Here is a 12,549-nt window from a genome sequence, read left to right as displayed (position 1 = left end):
CTTCTGTTTTTCGTATGTTTAACCAGCGTGCATGTAATTTGTTTTTGCTGATTTACCATAGTACATGCAATGTTGTGTTATTTCTAAACATATGTGACAGTATTCCACCTGATATTCGGAAACTATCAAAACATAATTTTAAGGTAGGACACCTATTTTAAGGTAGGACACCAGTATATTGACACGCATACTCTGATTTCCAAACTATTGCAATATTCATAATTTATAGCTGCTTCTTCTCTCAAAGCTGTTACTGTATATCTTACACACTATATGTATTTATTTATTTTACTAAATGTAATTACTGCCGAGTTTCTTTTATATTGTACTGCTTCATTTCTTATACTGTGTTTGTCTCTTCAATATATTGTATATTTCTTTTCCTCTTTCATTGCCCGACTCGATTAGCTTAAACTACTATTTGCGGTCCAGTGTAATTAGCTTAAAAATTGGTAACCATATAATAAACATTGATCGATTGAATTCACTTTCGATTCAAGTTCAATCTCAAAATTTTCAGGTTTGACCCTCAAGATTGATTCACAAAATGCAGCTGTATTTTACCCTCACAGTGCGATTTTCCATTGTGTCATAGGCTGTTAGGTTGATCATATTCAGAACCAGTAAATCCAAATCGATTTAAGCTAGAAGTAGTTTGCGATAAAGATGGTAGTGTTCATCGTAGTAAGCTGGCTCCCGATGTTGTCACAGTACATAGCTGGTGACTACATCGTGAGACAAATGATGTTAGTATATACCAAAGTTAACCAAACCGCAAGATAGTTTTCAGTTGTTGTTGTTGTTGTTGTTGTTGTTGTTGTTGTTGTTTTTTCTTTGCATGCGCACTGTTTAGCTATTTAAACTTCGGAGAGTCATGTTTCGCCGTTCACCGGCCTGGCATTATCAGGTCCTGGATTTCGCGTTTCATCACTGGCTTAGCTTTCAAAAAATGATAAAACTTGATACGATAAAAGATCGAAACCTGACAGTCTAGAGCCCAATTAAAAATATTGAACTCGATTTTATTACCGCACTTGTTTTGATGAATCAACAATTTTAAGTTCGAGAAACGTGAAGCGACAGGGCTCATTTTTCCCTCCTCGACCCTCTATTCTGTCTATTTTTTATACATGCCTATGTTTATCATTCCGTGAATCATAACCTTTGTTTGTTTACTGAATCTAAAGGAGGTATTAAATATACCAGAGAACAACCCTCGTTGAGCTGAAAGCTCAGGGATATTAGATTGTTTGACACCAATGTTTGTTTCAGTTTCAAAAAACTAAACTGTCTTAGTAGAAAATTGGTCGACAGTTGAACAAAGGCAATATTGGTACAGGATATGTAACGTCTCGTTACTACTCGGTTCACATGTACATAATTATTTCTAGTTCTATTCACTTTCGAAAATACTTAGCTAAATACAATGAAAATTGGTCGACAGTTGAACAAAGGCAATATTCGTACAGGATATGTAACGTCTCGTTACTACTCGGTTCACATGTACATGTTTATTTCTAGTTCTATTCACTTTCGAAGATACTTAACTAAATACAATGTTTGTTGCCTGTTGTATGTACACTGAACAGGCAATTAACTTAGATCATTAATTATACTAAAAATACTTATCGAAGCTACTTGACATATTGTCGTAGCTCTCTAAAATATCATCGATCAAGACTTGTACTTCCCCGAAAAGTCGTGCTTTCCCGCAAACTTGTCTAATTAAAAAATTACCCCTTCACCTCCAGAAACAGACTTAATTAATTCCACTTCACTTTATCCAATTTTTAGTACCACTTCAAAAGCTGGAAGACATATCGGATCAAATGATTAAAGGAAACCCAGAAATTATGGTTCAATTTTGTTGCCAGTTTCAGACCTGTTAATAAGCGACTATGACTACTGATGGAAAAGAAGGAAATGGATTGCGACGTGAACGGATTAGGCAATCAATTTCTTCCTTTTTGTCTTGTAAAAATCACTATAAGACTTATTGTGCTTAGAACATTCATTTTTAGTTCTACAGAAAAGCTTTGACCCAAAAACCCGATGATTTAGCCCCTTTAATAGGTAAATATGGCTGCTGTTTGGTGAAATCATTGTGTCTTCGATTTTCTAGAACGAAATAAACGTTCCTTGTGTTGAATAGTTCTTGTTTTGAATGTATGTCACATCACCTAATTCAATGGCTTAACTCGGCGAGTCTCCTGTAGCTCAGTGCTATTGCATCCGAACTAGTAAATCGGAAGGTCTTAGGTTCGACTCCTGATAGGAGAACTTGGATTTTCTTTTTCCGAGTATGACTGTGTCACTTGCTCAAAAAATATCATCTATCATTTATTCACCAGGCTTAAAACATAACATTATAATTTTTTCACTTTAATAGTTCTTGTAACTGTTCGACAGTGTGGATAAAAGCGTACATTTAAGTGTGTTCATTCACTGAATGAAAGCTGTTTGGCAGTGCCTCTAAAAGTTGTGGGTTTAGCTTTTGGGTCTGTGCTTAAAGCAAGGCACTTAACAAGAACATTTAATGGCGCCTTTAAAGGCATATTTGTGCAAACTAACAAAGTTTGGTCTGCTCAGATTCTTAACCTAAAATTTTTACGCACGGGAACTTTTACTCCGCTGGTGAACGGCCGGAATTCTACTGATTCCCCGACTTCCGATCTGTTGTCATTAGGGACCTTCTGATTTGACTCAGTACGAGTATGAGATTGAGTACGGGTACAACTTTTTCACATCTAGTTTGCATGGTTTCGATAACCGCTTGTCACACCAATCTCGTTTTCTAGGGTCTCTTTATCTGTTGATAAACGTAAACAACGGGAAGGAGCGAGAGTTCTCGGGATGGGACTGATTTGAAATTTGAAAGTTGTACTTGAACTCAATCTCGTTCTCGTGCTCTAATGACAGTATTGATTTTCCAAATTGGTCGCTAAATGGCCCCATTAAAATCATGACCTATTAGCCCCACTAGGTTAAAGAAAATTATCTCGATCATAGTTTTCTGTTGTTGCGAGAGTTCTAGGTGACATTTCACCAAAGAACGCTCTTGGTTTTCATAACATTTACATCAGAATTAAATCAGTATAAGAAAATTAAAGCCTTCAGTTTTCTAACAGATATTCGAAACGAGCCATTACGCTAATCCCTGTTAAAATTCTAGAATCCCGTGGTACTCCTTATTATGCTGTACAAGGCGTTTTTAACTGTGGATCTTATAAATTAAGTTTAAAAAACATTTTCTCTTGATGGAATCCTCTAGTGTGATCAAAACTTTTCTTTGATAAGGTTGAATTTTATGCCAAGAGAAACTCCGAAGAAAACACAAATTTGGGGAAGAGTGTTGCGTCTGTTGCGTACAACATCATTTCACATTTAGTGATACTTGGCTAACATCTTCAAACGCCTGCTTTTGAAAACTTTTAAATATAATTTTTTTATATTCATCCAACAAGGGGCTCTCAACTGTATAACAAACACAAAATTTTAAGTATTAATGTAAGGCAAAAGTAAGGTTGCGTTCGATTGACCTTATTCCGGAATAAGAATAAGCGGAATAGCTGTTAGATTTCTCTTTTTAAGAAATACGGGAGGCCAATTCTGCAAACTATCGCTGACACAAGATAATTTAAGCGCCGTCTCGTACTCTAGTAACTCCTAAAACCTTTTATGAGAGATTTCTTGTCATCGTTGTACGTATTCTTATTCCGGAATAGGGTGAAGCGAACGCACCCTAAATATGCCTCAAAAATTTAACTTCGAGTCACAGTCATCCCCCCATAATTTTTTGAAATGTGGTTATAACTCGATTCTATAAAACCGATGTGGCTATTGGAATGGAAAATTACTCAGTAGTGATTGTAATGACTTAATTGAGGTACTATTTGTTCCTGAGAACGGTGACTGAACGAGTGTCTGTATATTGCACGTCTGCTGGACAACATTTCAATTTGAGATGATTGTCGCGCTACAATTGCGTGACCTTTTACATGGAAATCTCTTTATCTACATTTGACAGCTAAAGCTTTTGACTATAAACACTGTCACGATATTGTTTCAACATTTGTTGCATCGTGTTGGCGAAAATGTATTGAATGAAAGCTCCTCGACTGAGTCAAGTCTGCTACTGATAAGGCAATGTTTACACAGCAACCAAAAACATTCGTCATTTCGGAACAAACTGAGGTCGCTCGTCTCTCGATGAGGCGAGACTGGCAACAGAAATTCGCTGTGTTCAACCTTCTCGTCTTAGACGCAATATCTATTTTTCAGTACGCAAACCCTTTCCATCCCTTCTCTTCGTAGAAAGTTGCCCTTGCGTTTTTCGAAATTTCATCGCCATAAATTCCCAAGACGACGTCCGTAGCAGGTGGCCGTCCCAGAATAAAATTATTCCCTGCGCAGTGAAATTGGCTGGTTGAACTGCCTGCTGACAGCACAGTACTGTTCGTATTCGTGTGCGGATTCGAGTTGGCACGACTCTTGTACAACCTTTTCAGCTTTTGCGCCTTCTTGTATCGCTTGTAGAGCAAATACCCGCCAAGAGCGAAAAGAAAAAGCACAATAGCGCCAATAACCGAGAAGAAAACGATGTTGAAGATGGCTCGTCCAGAACTGTCTTTGCAGCTAAAAAGTTCCGACATTTTTAAAGCAGGTTCTTTTAAGTTTCTAAGTTCGTGCCTTGCTTTTTATCAACCACTGCACGTTGCCCCGCTTTGTGAAGATTTTCTTATCGTAGAGGTAATCACGCATTTACTGCCCTAAACCAAAAAAAAACAGAATCTCGTTAGCTACAGGTTTATCACGCAATTATTTTACCTGCCGTACAATATCAGTCTTACGAATTTTTAAACAAAACTGACACAGTTTAAAAACTAACTAAAAGTGGTTTAAATAATTATTTGAAAATAATTTTTTTAAGTTGGAGTCAATGAGCGCATTTTTCTGGTCAGAAATCAGTTTTTAGCTAAAACTGAAAACTTGGCTTTTGTACAAGTTTGCTAATGACTTGATGTTGCAGTTGATAAAAATGTTTTGTTTGAATATTAGAACACTCACAGATTTTGTGGTCTCAAATTCACCGCCCTTATGATACATGTCACCAAATCGGTAAAAGTGTTTTCAGTTTTTGTAGCTATTTTTTATCCAAATGACTGTAGGTTAATATGTATCTCCCTTGCGTCACCGACGAACTTCACGGGTATCATCTGAAAAACAACACAGATTTAAAAAATGCATATCTATAACGCTCCCACGCCAAGCTGATAAGGGATATGATTTCTTTAGCAACTGTTTGCACGTATAGATATTAATTTGCCAATCGCATTGACTATTTAGTTTTGTGTCTAAAAGGAATTAGACTGAAGCCTCAAGCAACCATGCGTCAGTCACAATACATTTCATTCGCGGTAAATAATATTTTGCGGTAAACGACTTGCAGGGGAACTGAAAATAAATTGTTTTTGTTACAAGATTGAATGCAGCTTTCTAACCTGACATATGAATACAACTCAGTTATCGGCGTGACGTTAACAAGAAAGTCCCGATGATTCTAAGCTGATTAAAGCTGATTAAAGCTAGTTAACTAAATCCGGAAATTTTGTTTTGTGAAACAAGAATTCCTGCATGTTTAAAAACCACAGTGTGTAAATAATTTTGCGTTTAAATATGAAATCACTTTTCTTGTCTTAGGTAACTGATAGTCGCATAAACAAGAAATGTGCCTTTGAAAAAAATCGTTGATGGTGCTAATTCAGTATTCACTTTAAAAACAGTATGAAAAGCGATATATCGTCGAACTATTCGACGAAACGTTGCTGGCAATCGGCTTTCGAACAACAAATGTGTCTTTCTCTTCTAACGTCTAGTATCTGTTGAATGATTCTTTTGTGCAAGCACTACGACCTCTCAACTTACCCCAATTCAGCCCCCGAGGATAGCTTCGACAAAACCTTGTACTAAAACTTACTCAGTATTTCTTTATGACAATCTCGGCACACTTGATGTTTACAAAATTTGAACCAGACTCGGTTCAATTCCTTGCTGTTTTGATTTTTGCGCAAACAAGTGTCGCTTCCATGCAATCGACTTTAGCTGTGGATTATTCTGTCACAGTTTAGTAATATTAGACAGAGTAAGAGGTCAACTCTTATCTTTGTACACCCGATATTGCTCGCCTCCAATAACCTGCGTCACAAACATCTTGAATATCATCAAATCACCGAGACAGTATTGCAACCGCAACATTTTGGCGCTAACAGTGCCAATTAACCAGCATGGCACCTTTAATACGTTGAAATTCGTTTTGTTTAGGTCTTTTCGGAATGTTTCCGCCTTAAAACACCCTTTGTTGGTCTTTGTTTTGCAATGAAATTTATTTATTTTTTAATTTCTGACAGGCCGTGAGCAAACAGAAACGTTTCCAATCTTTGTAACTGTTTTCAATGTTTTCAGTGTATACAATATAGAACTCTCCAGTGGCATGTTCGAAAGTGATGTCTATACGCTAAAAACCTTTGAAAATAATTGCCATTGTTTTCGCAATATTTGACACAGTTCGCCGTAAAAGAAGACATCAATTACACTTGATTCATTGTTAAAGTTACTAAATTTAGAGCAAAGATTGCACCCAAGGTCGTGGATTTGTGGATATGTAATCCCAAAACTGACTAATTTTGGATCTTGAGACTTGATGGCTCACAGAGTAAAGGAAATTAGGAGTTGTATAAAGGATGTCTTTGAAAGCGCATATAATAAAGTTATGAAAAGTTGTTTCGTAGGCCAAACTGATTTCCATATCATATCACGGATACATTTTGAACGCAGCGTTCAAATGACAAGACATAAAGTTCTTGAATGCAGAGTCAAACTTTGCGTCATAGAACATGGTCAAACTTTTACAGGGTCTCGATTACCAGTGATTAAACGGCTTCGTTCTGACGAAGGGCTATTAAACGCTCGAAACGTCAGCACTCGAATCTCTTTACGCTGGCCAACTCGAATCAACTCTATTGATAAACCAAACATTCGTTTCTACTCTCCACCGACGCAGCAACGCAGTTTCTTTAGAAACAAACTCCATTATAAGTTAAACAATACTTGGGTACTGTTCTGTTATATACTGTATTAGCCAGTATTGTGGCCTTCTCGAGTCTTTGAACCATTAGAATGAAACTAATTTTTCAGAACCCCTCAGCTGCACTTCCCAGCTTACGATCATCACACAGACAGCTTCAGAGAGCTGCACCCTTCTCTTGGCCCTAAATATCAGTAAACACCAATTAAAGCTCTTGAACAAAAGCCTGCCCAGTGAGAAAAATTACTGATATCCAAAAATAAGCGAATAAATTCAAACTCAAACTGAATTAATAATTTTTCCGTAATGAAAATATGCCATACATGGTGATAAATAGCAAAATGTTTGTATGATGAAATTCAACCTGGGTGTTTCCGACTTCTGTGTTCCCAGGTCGTGTTGTGCCCTTTTAAAGACATAATTGTGTACGGTAATATAGATTGATCTGTTCGAATGATGAAGTACAAGATTGAAGTTGCAGAAAGTTTTAGAAAAATTAAAGAATTTTATTGCCCCGAATTTACTCGCTGTTGTTGGTTTTACATCGGAAAATGCTTGCTGATCTTTTTTCGCATTTTTTAACTACATTTGTGCATGTGCCCCTTCGAAATCGAAAGGAATTGGGTTTCAGTCCAGCGTTACGAAAGTTTGAACTGACATTTTTCAGAAGAAAACCGTATTTTTTCTTTACGACTAAATTCGAATTTCAGAGGCGATTAAGGCGGCGTCCAAACAGATATCCGTCGAAATAAACTGCTAGGTGCCCTTGTTCAATACGCAATGATATCCATAAAATTGCACTTGGTCATAGTCATCTAACGTGGTCGACAGTACATTGAAACAAAAGAAACATTGAATGCGTTTAGAAAAATAACTTTGGTGTTCGATTCCACAAAACGATAACAACGTAAAACTAAATCGCTATTTTCTTGATGTAGCCCAGCCTACTTTGCTGATAGTGATCTTGCCACAGTTGTCTTTTCCTGTAGTATTGCTTCTCTTAATTTAATTTCCGCTTTTAGTACTTCTGGCTGCTCAATGACTGATATATTTGGTTCAGTTGTTAATCATTCTTTACCAGCACGAACTCTGGTGTTTTGAAATCCCTTCCTTCTACGTATTTCCAACACTTCAACGTACAGGATAGATGAGAACACACCTCGTTTATTTAGTGGAATATTTTCTAAGTCGGATTATCCTTTTTTGTTGTTGTTGTTGTTTTCTACTTGGCGTAATATACACTGTTTTTTTACAGGAAATGATTCGTCGTAGACAGCGTAGACACCGACATGTTAAGGCAGACGGCGCAGAACTAGTGATGTCATGGGTCAGTTTTTGGCCAAAACTGAGCTGCATTAGTCGACAGCATCAATGCTTCCGTACTCATCAAACACCAAGAGAAAGATATCGAGTAATTTTCTCAAAGGACGAACCAACCCTTAATCAGTTTTTCTAATCCACTACAGATGTTGCAATCCATTTCCAGCCTCCTCGTCATTGGTTACCAAAGACGCTAACGAATTTTTATTACAAAACAAAACCGCATGGAAGGCTATTTTTAGGTTTGTATGGGCGTATACCGCGTAGGCGTAACCTTTGGCTTTAAAAAGTCTTTTACTCACTAATAATAGCTCGCAGTCCTCTCATTATCTGACACTATCTGCAATAGATCCTTCTATATACAGTCGAACCCTGATTTTACGATGATATTCCCGATTTAACGATCAACATTCTGTGTCCCCGTAAAAGTTATTTATAAACCGGGAGTTCGTTTACAACGATATCCCGATTTAACGATATGATTTTGCTGTCCCCTTGCCACATCGCAAAATCGAGGTTCCACTGTATATAGCTATCCCAGTGGATATCACAAGCCACAGCGCATCCCCCACTTTTTCGAGCCGAGATTTTATCTCCCTGAGCGAAGGAAAAAGCAGAAGTTTACTCTATTCACGGGAAACGGGCATTAGTTTTATATATTCAGACAAATATTTATACAGGAAATATTAATATCCAATAGGCCATTTCCGAGTTGCTGTGAACCTCGTTAGGAAAGCGAGGCTAACTGCAAAACTTTTCATATGAAAATTAGTTTTGTTTGATGAAAATTAGTTAATAACATATTGCACTTAGCCTCGCTTTCATAACGAGGTTCAAAGCAACTCAGTCCTGTATTTACGTAAATTATATCAGTGTCAACCGTATTAAAAAGGACATATAGCTTACATTGAAATAACACAATGTTTACAAAAGTGCTAACTGAAAATGTGGTCCGAGAGATGCGGAGGACTAAAACTTTTGAGCTGTCAATTTGGCGGACAACCATTTTGGTTTGTTTCCTTGTTAAGATTTCAAATGTTACCTATTCCTGTTCATTCACTTTCCACTAATTTGTTATTATCCTGCATGTGGATTGCAGTATATTTATTGTAAATGCAGTAAGGTAATTGTAATTTGCACGAAGGTATAAACAAACAATGTATGTAACAAATACATGAATGAATTAATCAAATACTGAATAATTGGCGGTCATAGGTCATTTTCGGGCTTCTCTGGAGTACACATGGATATAAATAAATGGGTGCAAGACAATTAACATCCTGGGAGACCCAGGACAGTCAGACGGGGACAGACGAAAGGGCGCGACGAAAGAGTGCCCAGATTTATGTCCCCAAATTAGTATAGGATTTTCCCAAGCTATAAGGCATTAACAAGTTAAAAAAGTGTCTATTCTACTATGTTCTATTAATGGCGGTGTCACTGCCTGAAAAAATGCTAGGATCTTTTTTCAGTGGACTAACACGCACGAAAGGAACTCTGTCAGGTGTTTTAGTAACCGACTTCGAAAAGCCAAAAGTAGCCCTTTCGCCAGTGCAAACCTAACCAATTGAACAGCCCACAAGTGCACTGAAACTATTTATAACTGTCTCTGGCTACGTACGAAATCGTCACAGAGGATGGAAATGTGCATCGTAGGTTGAAAAGATTGGGCAACATTGACATTTCCTGCCTTCAGGGGCTGTGTTATCCGAACATATCTCTAAGAATCTTGCCTTCGTCCTTCAAGTATTCGCCAGACTTTACCAGAATCTTCCTGTTGCTTGGTGCTATAGGAGTATTTTGTTCACGAGGACCGGGATTTCACAATTCTAGAACTATTTTGGCCAAACACAATCAAAATGCCCGTGATATAGAGTATTAAAAAGGTGATCTTGGCAAGGCCCTCGTCGGAATCACGCGCTAGTTTGATCAGCCGGAAACAAACTTTCATTGTCTGTTATTTCCTGTGATCGCCACTAAGGAAATCACCTCAACTCTTCAGCAAAATTTGTAAACAAACCCATAAGTAGTACCTTTTTGTGTGTGTGTCTTTTCAGGTAGTTTGTAAATCTTAGAGTAAAAGTTTATAGATGATAGCATATTTAGGATAGTTTTCCTAATAGTTTGTTCTTAGATCCCAAGCACAGTCGCTCCATTTCCGCAGGCCAGTTCTCAAAATGAACTAGATATGAAACACTTGACAGCAACGAAAGGGAACTGAGTCGCCGTCGAGATCGCTTATTGAGAGTAAAAAGACTCCATATAGTTAACTCAACTGAGGAACAATATAAGAAACCTTCACTTAGTGTGGAACATTCGAATTTTCAGTGCGCAATAGGTAGTTTGTTGTCACCGACTAGAAAATTCAAGCTAAAAACTCTAACTCATCTTTAGAATCAGAGATTAAAATCGAGAAGCGGTCAAAACGACTAAATCGGGCTTCTTTTGTCTGGTTTAACTTCCCTTAGCACGAATTCATGATTTCCCTGAAATTAATCTACTAGGACTGTCGTTATTCACAAAGAATAGGACTGTTCTAAAGAGAACTTTCACTTTGAAAGAGTTTTTAAATTAAAACATGTTAAGTATAGTTATTGTCGAACCTTCCTCGGTGTTTTGGTGTCTTCTCCGTGTCTTTCAGACGTTGTTTTTCAATGTTGGCTACAAGCACGTACTGACACGTAGGAAGTTTGTTCAAATCATCAGACCCAAGTTCAAGACTGACACAAACCATAAATAACATCTCTGGCCTCTTCAAGCGTCACTAAGCAACAATGTCAACACGGAAACGTGCACTTGAAAAGAACCACCCAGAGATACCCACTGAATCAAACGTGACCTGGGTTATATTGTATATTGTTCCACAAATGGCATGAAAAAATATAGGTTTGTAAAGTGTAAAATAGCCTTTGTTTTTCTCGTGATATTTTGGAGTGTGCCGTACAGGATGGCTGATACAAGAAGCATGTGACAGAGTACTGACTGGAGATTTGAAGCCTGAGTACTTGAGTTTCCTCTCCCCTCTACCCTGGGAAAACTTACTCTTCAGCTAATCTTTCATTCACAAGTGTATAGGGAGGTGGGGCTCCCCACCCCCAGTCGTCAAAGTAATTATTTTAATCCGACAAATCTGGTGAAGTATTCGAGTACCTAATTCTTCTCAAGACAACTAGCTGTAACTGTTGTCAAAAAAAAAAAAAAAAAAACCTAACATTTTGTGAAAAGTGATCGTAAAATCACTTATTCGCTGATTAAAACAACCTAATAAAGTACGAAAGTAACTCTGAAGAACATCCTGCAGTAGTCAATATTTGAGTCAACAACCAGAAGATAAATTTATAGAAACGTAATATTTCGCTTTAATATAAAACCATTATCAAACGATGGATAAAATAACATAGACAATTGAAATTCATAATTCAAAATCTTTTATTCATCCAACAAGAACAAATGTTCTTCTTGTGGAGTAATTCTAAGTTTAGCCTCTGTAATCCCCTATACTTGTATGCGGGCAAATGACGAGATCCTGCCTTGTTCAAGAATCCAGATGATTGTAAGGCGTGCGAATAATCTCAGATAGACTGTATACAAAGAAAGTGCCTTGACTAACCATAGAAAAATTCAGCCGGTTCAAAGGGGGCTATTAGTCAAATGCAAAGTGGACGTATTAATCCTTTCTCCTTGTTTTCTTTGCCATGTTATCTTTTTTTATTATTATCTTTATTTGGAGGCCTGGAAAAGGTTAGACCTTAACAGAGGGAGAACCTTATTGTCGCGGGTCGCGGGTAAATTGTCGCGGGCTGGTTCACACGAGCAATGCAAACGCAAGCGCAAGCGCAAGAGACGTTCACACGTCGAACGTCTCTTGACGTCATTTCCCTCTTTTTTTTTACTGTTGTTTTTGCAAACAGTCAGTGAAAAATGGGGAGCGATAGATTTGTCCTGATATGATATTAAGAAAATTGCACGGTGGTTTGAAGATATTAATTTATTTTTTCGTGTTAAAAACAGTATTTTACGAAAGAGCGCACTCGAAAATAAAATTCATATCTTCGCGCCGCCGTCACTAGTCCTCTCTTTAGATTACAACCTGAAAATCTAAATGAAGAGCGATCTTAGGCCAGGTGATTTTACAGAACAAAGGC

At 37.5% G+C, this 12,549-nt stretch overlaps 1 protein-coding gene and 1 long non-coding RNA gene across 7 annotated transcripts in view; one reads left to right on the top strand and one right to left on the bottom strand.

Moving 5' to 3' along the window:
* The window catches only part of LOC146474832 (uncharacterized), a 265,330-nt gene extending 254,094 nt beyond the window's left edge, over positions 1-11,236 (bottom strand). For 2 of the 6 annotated variants that reach the window (XR_014866079.1, XR_014866080.1), the window contains exons 1-2: positions 5,926-6,390; positions 2,316-4,769 (exon numbers count right to left, since the gene is read on the bottom strand). This is a non-coding gene — a long non-coding RNA (uncharacterized LOC146474832). The other 4 variants (XR_014866078.1, XR_014866081.1, XR_014866082.1 and 1 more) reach the window with 4 other exon arrangements.
* LOC146474827 (catalase-like) overlaps positions 1-12,549 on the top strand; it is a 164,635-nt gene that overhangs the window by 70,535 nt on the left and 81,551 nt on the right. The window lies entirely within an intron of this gene.

The sequence above is a fragment of the Pavona decussata genome, unplaced genomic scaffold (genome assembly GCF_977016875.1).
Source record: "Pavona decussata unplaced genomic scaffold, jaPavDecu1.1 SCAFFOLD_87, whole genome shotgun sequence".
NCBI lineage: Eukaryota > Metazoa > Cnidaria > Anthozoa > Scleractinia > Agariciidae > Pavona > Pavona decussata.
The sequence above is the reverse complement of the archived record's forward strand: the minus strand, read 5'-3'. Positions and strand labels throughout refer to the sequence as shown.